The 9580-nt window shown below is 35.3% G+C and overlaps 1 pseudogene; it reads right to left on the bottom strand.

Annotated features, from left to right (window-relative positions):
• Window positions 1-5821: 5821 nt before the first annotated feature.
• On the bottom strand, window positions 5822-5940 carry LOC118612226 (annotated as a pseudogene).
• Between the last annotated feature and the right edge of the window lie 3640 nt (window positions 5941-9580).

The following is a 9580-nucleotide window of genomic DNA, read 5'->3' as shown; positions in this document are numbered from 1 at the left end:
TAAAATGCATGCATATGACCTAGAAAAAGACCTCCCTTCTTCCTCAAAAGGTTACTATCAGCATCAAGATAGATGAAAGACATGAAGTCATATTTTTCCTAATTAGAGTTTTTTATTTTGAGAAAATTATAAAAATCACACGCAGTTAAAAGAAATGAGATCTCAAGTAGCCTCTACCTCATTTCTTCCAACAGTGACACCTTGCAAAACTGTAGCACAATATTATGACCAGAAAATTGACATTGATAAAGGTCATCAGTTTTATTTAGATTGGATCAGTTTTACCTACACATGTGCATTTAGTTCTATGCAATTTTATCACAGGTATAGGTTCATGTATCCAGCACCACACTGAAGATAACAGAACAATGCTGTTAGCATCACAAGGGTCTGTCATGTTGACCTTTTATAACCTTGCACACCTCCCTCGCCCACCCCACTCCCACGCAGCACTAATCCCTGGCAACCACGGATTCTTTATCTCTATAATTTTGTGTTTTAAAGAATTTTATATAAATGTAATCATACAGTAACTTAGGATTCCCTGAAAGTAAAAGAAAGTGACAGCTGGTATCATTTTTATGATAATTTTACTAACAATGATTGTTATTTCTTATACCAACCATATTTTTTAGACAATTATAATTTTCTGTAAACACTAGGTTTTCTAGTATATTTGGTGGGCCCATTAAAAAGGAAATGATATTAAACAGTAGCTGGTGAGAGGTTAAATTTTCTGACAGATTTTCCTGTGGGAAAAGGCTTTGTTTTGACAAAACACTGCTAAGGAGAAGACTGGAATCTATAAAACAGAGCCGTCCACTCTTTCTAGAAGTTTTTATTATCAGCCTTATGAAAATAACCTGCTGGCTTTCCCCCCAAAATATTTGAAGTTATCTAAAATGTGGTGTATAATATAGCTTTAGAGACTCTGAGGTCAAAATTGATGTTTTAAGAAGACCAGATGCAACAAAATCTTTTCACAATAATTCTGAGACAGGTCTCCCTGGGGGGCGGGGGGGGGGGGGAGCGGGAAGATTAAAACAACTGTTCTGATAATATGGGCAAATTAAATATATCAAACTGTTACTATTATTATCATTATCCTAAAACATTTTATTTTGGGTATAATATGCTGAGTTCTGCTAAGCATGGTACATAAAATTTAAGTCTCACAACAATTTTTTATAATTAGTTCCTTTTATCCCTTTTTATTAATGAGAATATCGAAGCTTGGAATGATTAAATAACTCTCTCAAAGTCCTATACCTTGTGAATGGCACAGTTGATATTCAAATCAAGTTCATCCAGCCATGGTTCTTTTTTTTGGAGAGGAGATATTTTACCCTATTTTGTTTTTGCCTTTATCTCCAAACTAAGATTCAAACTAACAGAAAAGTTATAAGAATTTTACAAAAAACACCAATATACCCATACCTGAGTTTATCAATTGTTAAAAATGTATTGCATTTTATTTTTGTTGAAAACAATTGTTCCAGCAATAGTCTTTGCAGAAATATTTCCTCAATCCAGGGCCTAAATATTTAGTTTTTATGTTTCTTTAGTCTCCTTCGTACCCAAAGCCCATGGTCTTAGCCACTGAAGTGTACCGCCAAGCACCTGTAGCATAAATTAAATGAGGAAGGAGGTCTAAAGACATTGTAAGGATAGTTTTTTCCCATCTCTCCCTTCCAGGACCAATCAAATACTTAATCTCCTCTTTTGCCACTATAGAAGGTATATTTGGACAGAGTGTTACTTTCTTTAGCAAGATTTTTCTATTTTGCTGTATATTCAGATGATAAAATATAGACACAAATTTTATTTTATTCAAGCATGTAAGAGGCCAGATTTCTTATAGTTTTCAGAGTCTTTGAAAAGCTTTTAAAATATGCATCTCAATTTGTCACACTTCATGCAACAATAAAGCGTCAAGTGCAAACAATACCTGGGACTATTAAACATTTTGACCTTAGAAAGAGAGAACTTGGATTTGAATCCTAGATTCAGTGTTCTCTAGATGTGTCTCATTAACCTTTACTTGTCTAAAGCCTTTTATCCTCATTTGTGGAATGGATACCTGCATTACCTTACATCGTGTTTTTATGTGGATGCAACACAAGTGGCAGTAGTCAGCATACTGTCGGGCACTAGCATGCACCGAGTAAGTATACAATATTCAGATGTTCATGTCAAAACGAGAGAGTCTGTTGAAAACACATTCCCATGCCACATCATGTCTGTAGCTTCTTTCCCGTTAGGAGTTCCACTGATCTTTCTGGGGAAAATTAAGTTTTAACAGTCCTCCATGTTTTCCATGTCCTTATCTATTGCCTTATAGGAATTGTTGAATATAGAGTCCACTGAGAGATACAGCATCAAACACGAGACTTTCCCCCTCGTTTCCATGTTGGATTACCATTAGAATTATGGCTCATCAAGCATCTCAGCTTGTGGTTAGAAAGTTGTCTTTTGGGTTGGCCACAAGCTAATTTTCTCATTCTGTGGTTTGCTGTGGTTGATTGTGTGCCATATTCTCTCCTGGGAAACTATGTCAATACTCTGGATTTTATAGTAAATTCCTGAGATCAGTTCCCATTCTCACTCGTCTATCTCACTTTAGTTCCTACAGAAATAATTATATATATGTTGCCAATTTTATTTTATTTCCAATTAAACAACGATTAAGAAAATCATTTGTCTTTGTTTTTCTCATGGTTTCATTTACTCTTTCATTTATTTAAAACTTTTATGAAGACCTGTTTCATTCATTGTGCAAGGCACGTTAGACATTGTGGTGGTTAGTTTTATGTGTCAACTTTATTAGGCCACCGGATGCCCAGACAGTTTGTCAAACATTATTCTGGGTGTGTCAGTGATCACATTTTTGAATGAGATTAACATATGAATCTGTAGACTGAATAAAACACATTGCCCTCCCAAATATGGGTGGGCCTCATCCAATCAGATGAAGGCTTGACTAGAACAAAAGAATGACCCTCTCCAGGTAAGAGGGAACTCTTTCTGCCCGACTGCCTTCAAACTGAACCATCAGATTTTTCCCGCTTTCAGATCTGAATTAAAATGTTGACTCTTCTGTGGTGTTGAACCTCCAGATTTTGACCTAGAACTCCATCATCAGTCCTCCTGTTTCTCAGTCCTTCTTACTTAGGATGGAATTCATATTGTAAGGTAAACACATGACATGCCGAGAAAAGTTTTAAAAGCAAGCCTTTATTGGGAGAGCACTTCCAGGCGAGGTTCACTGGTCCCGAGGGGAGAGAAGAGAGGCCAGAGAAGTCGCGCCCTGGGGCGGGAGGGCGTAGTTTTTATGGGGTTATGTGGGGGCTAAGGTATAGAATGGGAAAGTGTTAATTGAATATTAGTTGAGCATCGGGGCTTTAGGATGGGCCCTTATCAGTTGGACTTTGATGTCCAGCTGGAAGGTCTGGATTCCGATATCAAGCTGGGAAGCCTCCCGGCAGGCATCTTCCTCCCCCACCAACCTAACACATATCACTAGCTTTCTTGGGCCTCTAACTTTTGCCAACTCACCCTGCAGATCTTGGGCCTAATTTGCCTCTACAGTCATGTAAGCCAATTCCTTATAATGAATCTCTTCACATGTATATACATACATTCTCTTGGCTCTGTTTCTCTGACTAACAAAGAGAGTTTATCTCATTTAATTCTCATTCTGAGCTAGTTATTCTTGCCCTCCTCTCAATTTGGAGGACGCTGGACCTCGGTGACTTTGAGATACTTACCTAGGAACATTCTTCTAATAAATGCCCATTGTCTTCCTGGGGATTGTTTATTTCAGCATCCCTACCCTTTGTATAAAGAGAGGTGAGTAGGTAGAAGTTCTATAAGCAGCTTTAATCCTATGGAACCAAGCCATGTGAATTCTCTGTGCTCACACACCACATCAAGGAAGGGCGCAAATTTTGAAGGATATCTAAGATGTCAAAAATTTTGTTTCTGCAGCAAAAGCTATGATGTCAACTCTGGACATGGATCTGCTGCCCAGTGAATCACACTACCTTCAATGTGCTATTCACTTCAGGAAAGCAAATTTTAATTACCACAATGGTATGATTATTTAAAGTTTATCATCATTTTAATGACTTTAGAAAATATATGATTTACATTTTTCACAGTGTTTAGACTCTATCTGCAATTCTACCCTAGTTTTCTTTGTCTAGAAAAACTACAATTTGTCTTTTAAAACATTTGCTACCCAGATCTAGATGCATACCTAGACCAATCAAGTCTAGGGTCTGTTCACTTTAACACATTTATTAAACAATTTATCGCAATGATTACAACTCTCTCTCCCCAATTAGACTGTAAACTCCTTGAGAGCAAAGTCTGTGTTTATTCATCTTTGTTTACCAGTGTTGCTTTAACACTGGGCACAAAAATGATGCTTAATCTAGTGAGTGAAGGAATGTTTTTTTTTATTCCACAAACAGTTATTGATTATATTATATGTTTTTCAGAGTATTTTAAGCTTCCAGTGATAGATAAAGAGGTGACTAAGGGACAGTAAATGACTCAATATCCAAACACATATTATCTGAATAAACATACACACATAACAAAATTTGTACGTAATATGTGGACACAGAGAACATCTTACTGAACTTTATGGAAGTAGAATTTTCTTTTTGTTCAGAAAGGCTACTTACTAATGACATATATATGTTTGGAAAATTTAGTTAAGAATAAATAAAGCCAAGTTTTTATTTTTTAAGATAGATGTATTATTCACCAAATTCAATAAAAACTTTGCCATATTTATAGCCAATAGATTTTATGTGTTCTGTATGTCTTCTTTAAAACTATTAAGGACATTCAAGTACACTTAGTAATTTCTGTTAAATATACAGGTTATTATAAACAAATTGTAATATATCAGATTCCTTAGATCTATAAATGATAATACACAACAGGGTGAGGAATAAATATAAAAACTTATCCTGAAACTCATTTAGTTTGAGGTCCAAACATTTCGAAGATATTTCACAACAGTATAGCTGGAAAAACAAAGGCAGAAATTTGAGACAAAGAAGCTCAAACCAGTCGTAACTGAGCGGGAGGAAGAGTTAGAGAAAAATACCATTTCAAAAAAATGAAAGTAAAGAACAAGTAAGACAGCCTGCCAGGGAAATGAAATTTAAAATCAGGCAAAGTTGTTATTTTTTCAAATAGAGATTGAGATTTTAGGAAAATAAAATCAACAGATAAATCAACAGATAAGCTCATTTGTTGGGAGCAGAGAAAACCTCTTAAGTTCTCATAAATTGCTTTAGGAAGGTAAGAAATTTCCTGTAAATTTTACTTGAATCACAAACTTTTCAAAGACAAAGCCGAAAATGAGGACAAATACAGCAGGTATTTAAGAGAAGGAAAAGTGTTTTTTTTATTAAAACCTTTCATATCATAAAGAACTACATATCTTCACCTTGAAGTTGTCCAAGCATCACCATTTTTTGTGTAAATAATTAAATGCTTTTACATACCTAGGGAATCAAGAATATACTCAATATGAGAATAAATGTATTTGAATATATTTAAAATATACATAAGGAGCCATTCATTCTTCTTTCAACACTTATTGTTATGTAACAACACTCCATAAAACATACTCAATAATTGAGTCAACTCAACCACCATTTAAGGAATATATATGTATTTTTATTTTTATTTTTATTTAATTTATCATTTTTTTTTTAGGTGAGGCAACGCTTAGTTGACCTCACAGATTGCAAGGACCTTATCAGCTTACAATCCCTTATTTTTTTTAATTTATTTTTTACTCCTATAGCACCTGGTCTTCCTAGGTGGTCTCCCTTCCAAGTACTAACCAGGCTTGACCCTGCTTAGCTTCCGAGATCAGACGGGATAGGGCTTGTTCAGGGTAGCATGGCTGTAGCCATATGTATGTATTTTTAATATATAAAATATATTTATTTATATATTATATATTTATATATAATAAATAACATAAATTTATATGTAAATTTATATAATGTATAAATATAATAAATACATAAATTGTAGATAACATAAATTTATATGTAAATTTATATAATGTATAAATATAATAAATACATAAATTGTATGTTTATATATAGTATATAAAATTATACATGTATGTACAAATATATTTATGTTATATATCTCAGTTTATTCATTCATTTATTTAATATTAACCTTCTAAAATATGCAAACTCATTGCTAGGCCCTGAGATATTAAGGTATATAAGACAGTATCCTTTTCTATGTGAATAAGAGCTTTAGGAAAGAAGACAGGCATATAGATTCTTAAAATAAAACAATAATGATTTATAAAAAAAGAAGAGAAATAAAAAAGTTATATCTGCAGTAGGAGGAAAGGATGTGCTCTAGGAGACTCTATTCAAGCTGTCCCTTAAAGTGGTGCTTGCTGTAGACTTCAAAAAATTGCTAAACCTGTAACCATACTAGTCAACCCAATCATATAGAAAAAGAAAACCAACCCAATTATTGGAAAGTCATGTTATGATTACTGTAACTTAAAATCTGCATTACATTGCCCCAGTCATAATTACTTTCTCTCTCCTCTCAAATTGTTTTGCATAGACATTCAGTTTTATCTAGACATATGACTGTCTAGAAATTATATGTCTAGAAATTATATTTCTCAGCCTCCTTTGCAGCTTGCTGGAGCCCATGGGATATAGGTGGATGTGCCATTGCAGCTTCCATGTCACTTTCTTGGAGGATTGCTTGTCCTCTACTGTCCTCTTCTTGGTCTTCCTGTGGGCTGAAACCCAGGTCAGAATCCAGCTTTGGCCTGGCTTCCCTGAGAGGCCTGTGTAGCAGAGTGACTCAGCCAACCTGGACCACTCATTTCTACACTATTAGAGAGAGAAAGAAGTTTCTATTTTATTTAAGCCACCATGTTTTGAACCTGTTTGTTAGAGCAATATAAGCCTATGCCTTAATCAATACATACATCTCTTTTCCCTCCAGTCAAAAAGTAAAATTGAGTTTAAAAAAATAAAAATATACAGTGGAGAAAGGTTACAGAAAAGGGTTTTTTAAAAAGCAAAACATACACTAAATTACAGAAAGGACTCATACTCAGAAACGACTTTTAACACCTTTCTAGGTAAATGTTTCATTATTCCATTTCTTTACAACTTCCTATAGTAGGAAAGTTTGTCTTAGAGTTGGAGTCAGACAGACTGATGTTCAAATGTCAATTCTCACAACATAAAGTTAATATTATTCAGTGCTATCTATGTGTCAGACTATAGTAATGACTATTCGATTCTTATTTAACAGTAAAATAATGTGAGTCTTAGAGTAGCTCATGAGATCACAGAAGGTAACATATTTAGTATGTCAGATCCTAAGACATAATTTGTAGGTATACAGTAAATGCTAGGTGCCCTTCTTCCCTTGGTGGTCTGAGACCTCTGAGATGAAGGAGCAATATCCCTTTCACCTTTGTGTTCTTCAGTATCCTTTAAAATATCTGGGAATAAGTGGGTGCTAAATAAACAATAGGATAAATCAGGAGAATGAGAAAAACAGCTACAAAAAGACTAGCCAATGGGGAAAAAAGGTGACAAAAATTAAGGTCAATAAGGTCAAGAGTTTATTATATTCTAGGAAATATAATAATTACTTGACATACGTTTTCTCCTTTAATCCTCTTGATAGCCCTATGAGGTTGGTTTTATCATTTTTTCTATTTTAGAGATGCAGCCACTGAACCCCAGAGAGGTTAACTAACTTACTTATAGTCACACAGATGTTAAGCTGAACAGCTTCTGCTTGAACTAAGCTTTATGTTTGTCCAGAGCCCACTTTTTAATCTCTTCCCCAGGCCAAGCAACAAAAATCAAGAAGCTAAATACGAGCCTTAGCTCTCATAACACTGTTTGTTACCTTGGGCTTCAAAATGTCCCCTCAAAGCCTTGTTCTACACAGTTCAGTACTGAAGGTGAAGGTTCGCAGACTCCAGGCCTTCCCAGCTTGACCTCTCAGTGTCCTGCAGTAGCCAGGTGGGCTGTAGCTCCAGCTTTTCTCCTCTGGGGAGAGCTCCTGGGTGGCCAAGCAAAGCCTGTGGGCTCACGCAGCTGGCTTCTCTGTCGCAGGCCAAGCAGCTGGGCACGTGAGCGGTTCCAGCAGCCTGCAGTCAGATTGCATAAACTGCCGTATGTTCCTGACAGCTTTGGGATAGGCCGGGTCCCTTCAGGAAATGAAGGGAAAGCTCCAAGTGAGCTTGACAAGAGCTGCTCTGGGGCAGGAGGCAACAGATACTTGACCTCATTGAATTTCCAATGCAGTTCTTTTCAAAGGCACATGCTGTGTCTTAATCTTCTACAAATATACTCTTTTGCCTACCACAGTGCTTGTATGTGCTCAGTGAAATTTTACTAAGTGAATGAATGATTGGGAAAAAAGAGATGTGATTCTATTTGCTATTGGTGAGGGCAATAATAAAATAGATTTGTGTGGGGCGGGAAGAGGGTTCTTTTCACAAGCTCCTTGCGACCGGTGACTTTCAACAGCCTGTCTCTTTTACAGCCCCTTCCACCTCCCACACCCTCTCTGCCACTACTCCATGCTCTTGACATTTTGCACCTAAATCTCCTCTTTCCATAAAATTTACCTCTTTTTGGTCCATCGTTTTAAGACCATGCTAGGAAATCATTACTTACTTGATTAGAATGAAATACAATTCTGTTATGTTCCTGTTTATCGTCCTAGAAATACATGGATAACCCTTAACCGTTATCTTGCAGACAATTTCTGGTTTTTGCTTATTTGGGGTACTACCACCAGCCAATAGAAACATATTTTGACAAAGGTCGACTCCTACAAAATCTTTAGTCTACTTTCTATTTTTTCCTCTCATTTAAGGTTGGCTCTGTTTTCCAAAAATAATAATAATAATAATAATAATAATCACAGATGACCCCTACAATTTGATGAGCCTTACAAATATAAATACATACATAACTATCATGAATGTATGTCCACACGGACTTCTAGGTATTTTAGTATGGAAGTATGCTCCACGTATAGAAGTATAGTTTCATCAGAAATTATAAGTAAATGTGTCTCAAATATGACAGACACTAAAAATTTCAGTCTGAATTTTAACTACTCTCAACTCATGATGAAATGCATATCAAGAAAGTTTTCTTAGTGAAAATACTAATTCAAAAAGATATCTGCACTACCATGTTCATGCAATCATTATTTACAGTAGGGCAATGTAATGGGCCAAATCTACATCTAAAGACCTAGTAGTGAATCTTTCCAAAATCTTATTAGCAAAATGAGACATTTATATGTGTTCTTGATATTGTTATGTCTTTCAAATTTTTCATTATTAGAACCATGTGTTCAATAATTTTCTTTTTTTGTTTTTATTACATTCTCTCTAGTTAGAAGTCTAGAAATAAATAGACAGTGAATTGGAATAATTGATATTCTATTCTTGGAGAAGCTGAGTATCCAAAACATAAAACAGAGAGTTTTGTAGAGAAAAAGGCCACGACATAAGATAATACCC

This window comes from Rousettus aegyptiacus, unplaced genomic scaffold (assembly GCF_014176215.1).
Source record: "Rousettus aegyptiacus isolate mRouAeg1 unplaced genomic scaffold, mRouAeg1.p scaffold_m13_p_15, whole genome shotgun sequence".
Lineage (NCBI taxonomy): Eukaryota > Metazoa > Chordata > Mammalia > Chiroptera > Pteropodidae > Rousettus > Rousettus aegyptiacus.
This window is presented reverse-complemented; position numbering and strand designations above follow the sequence as displayed.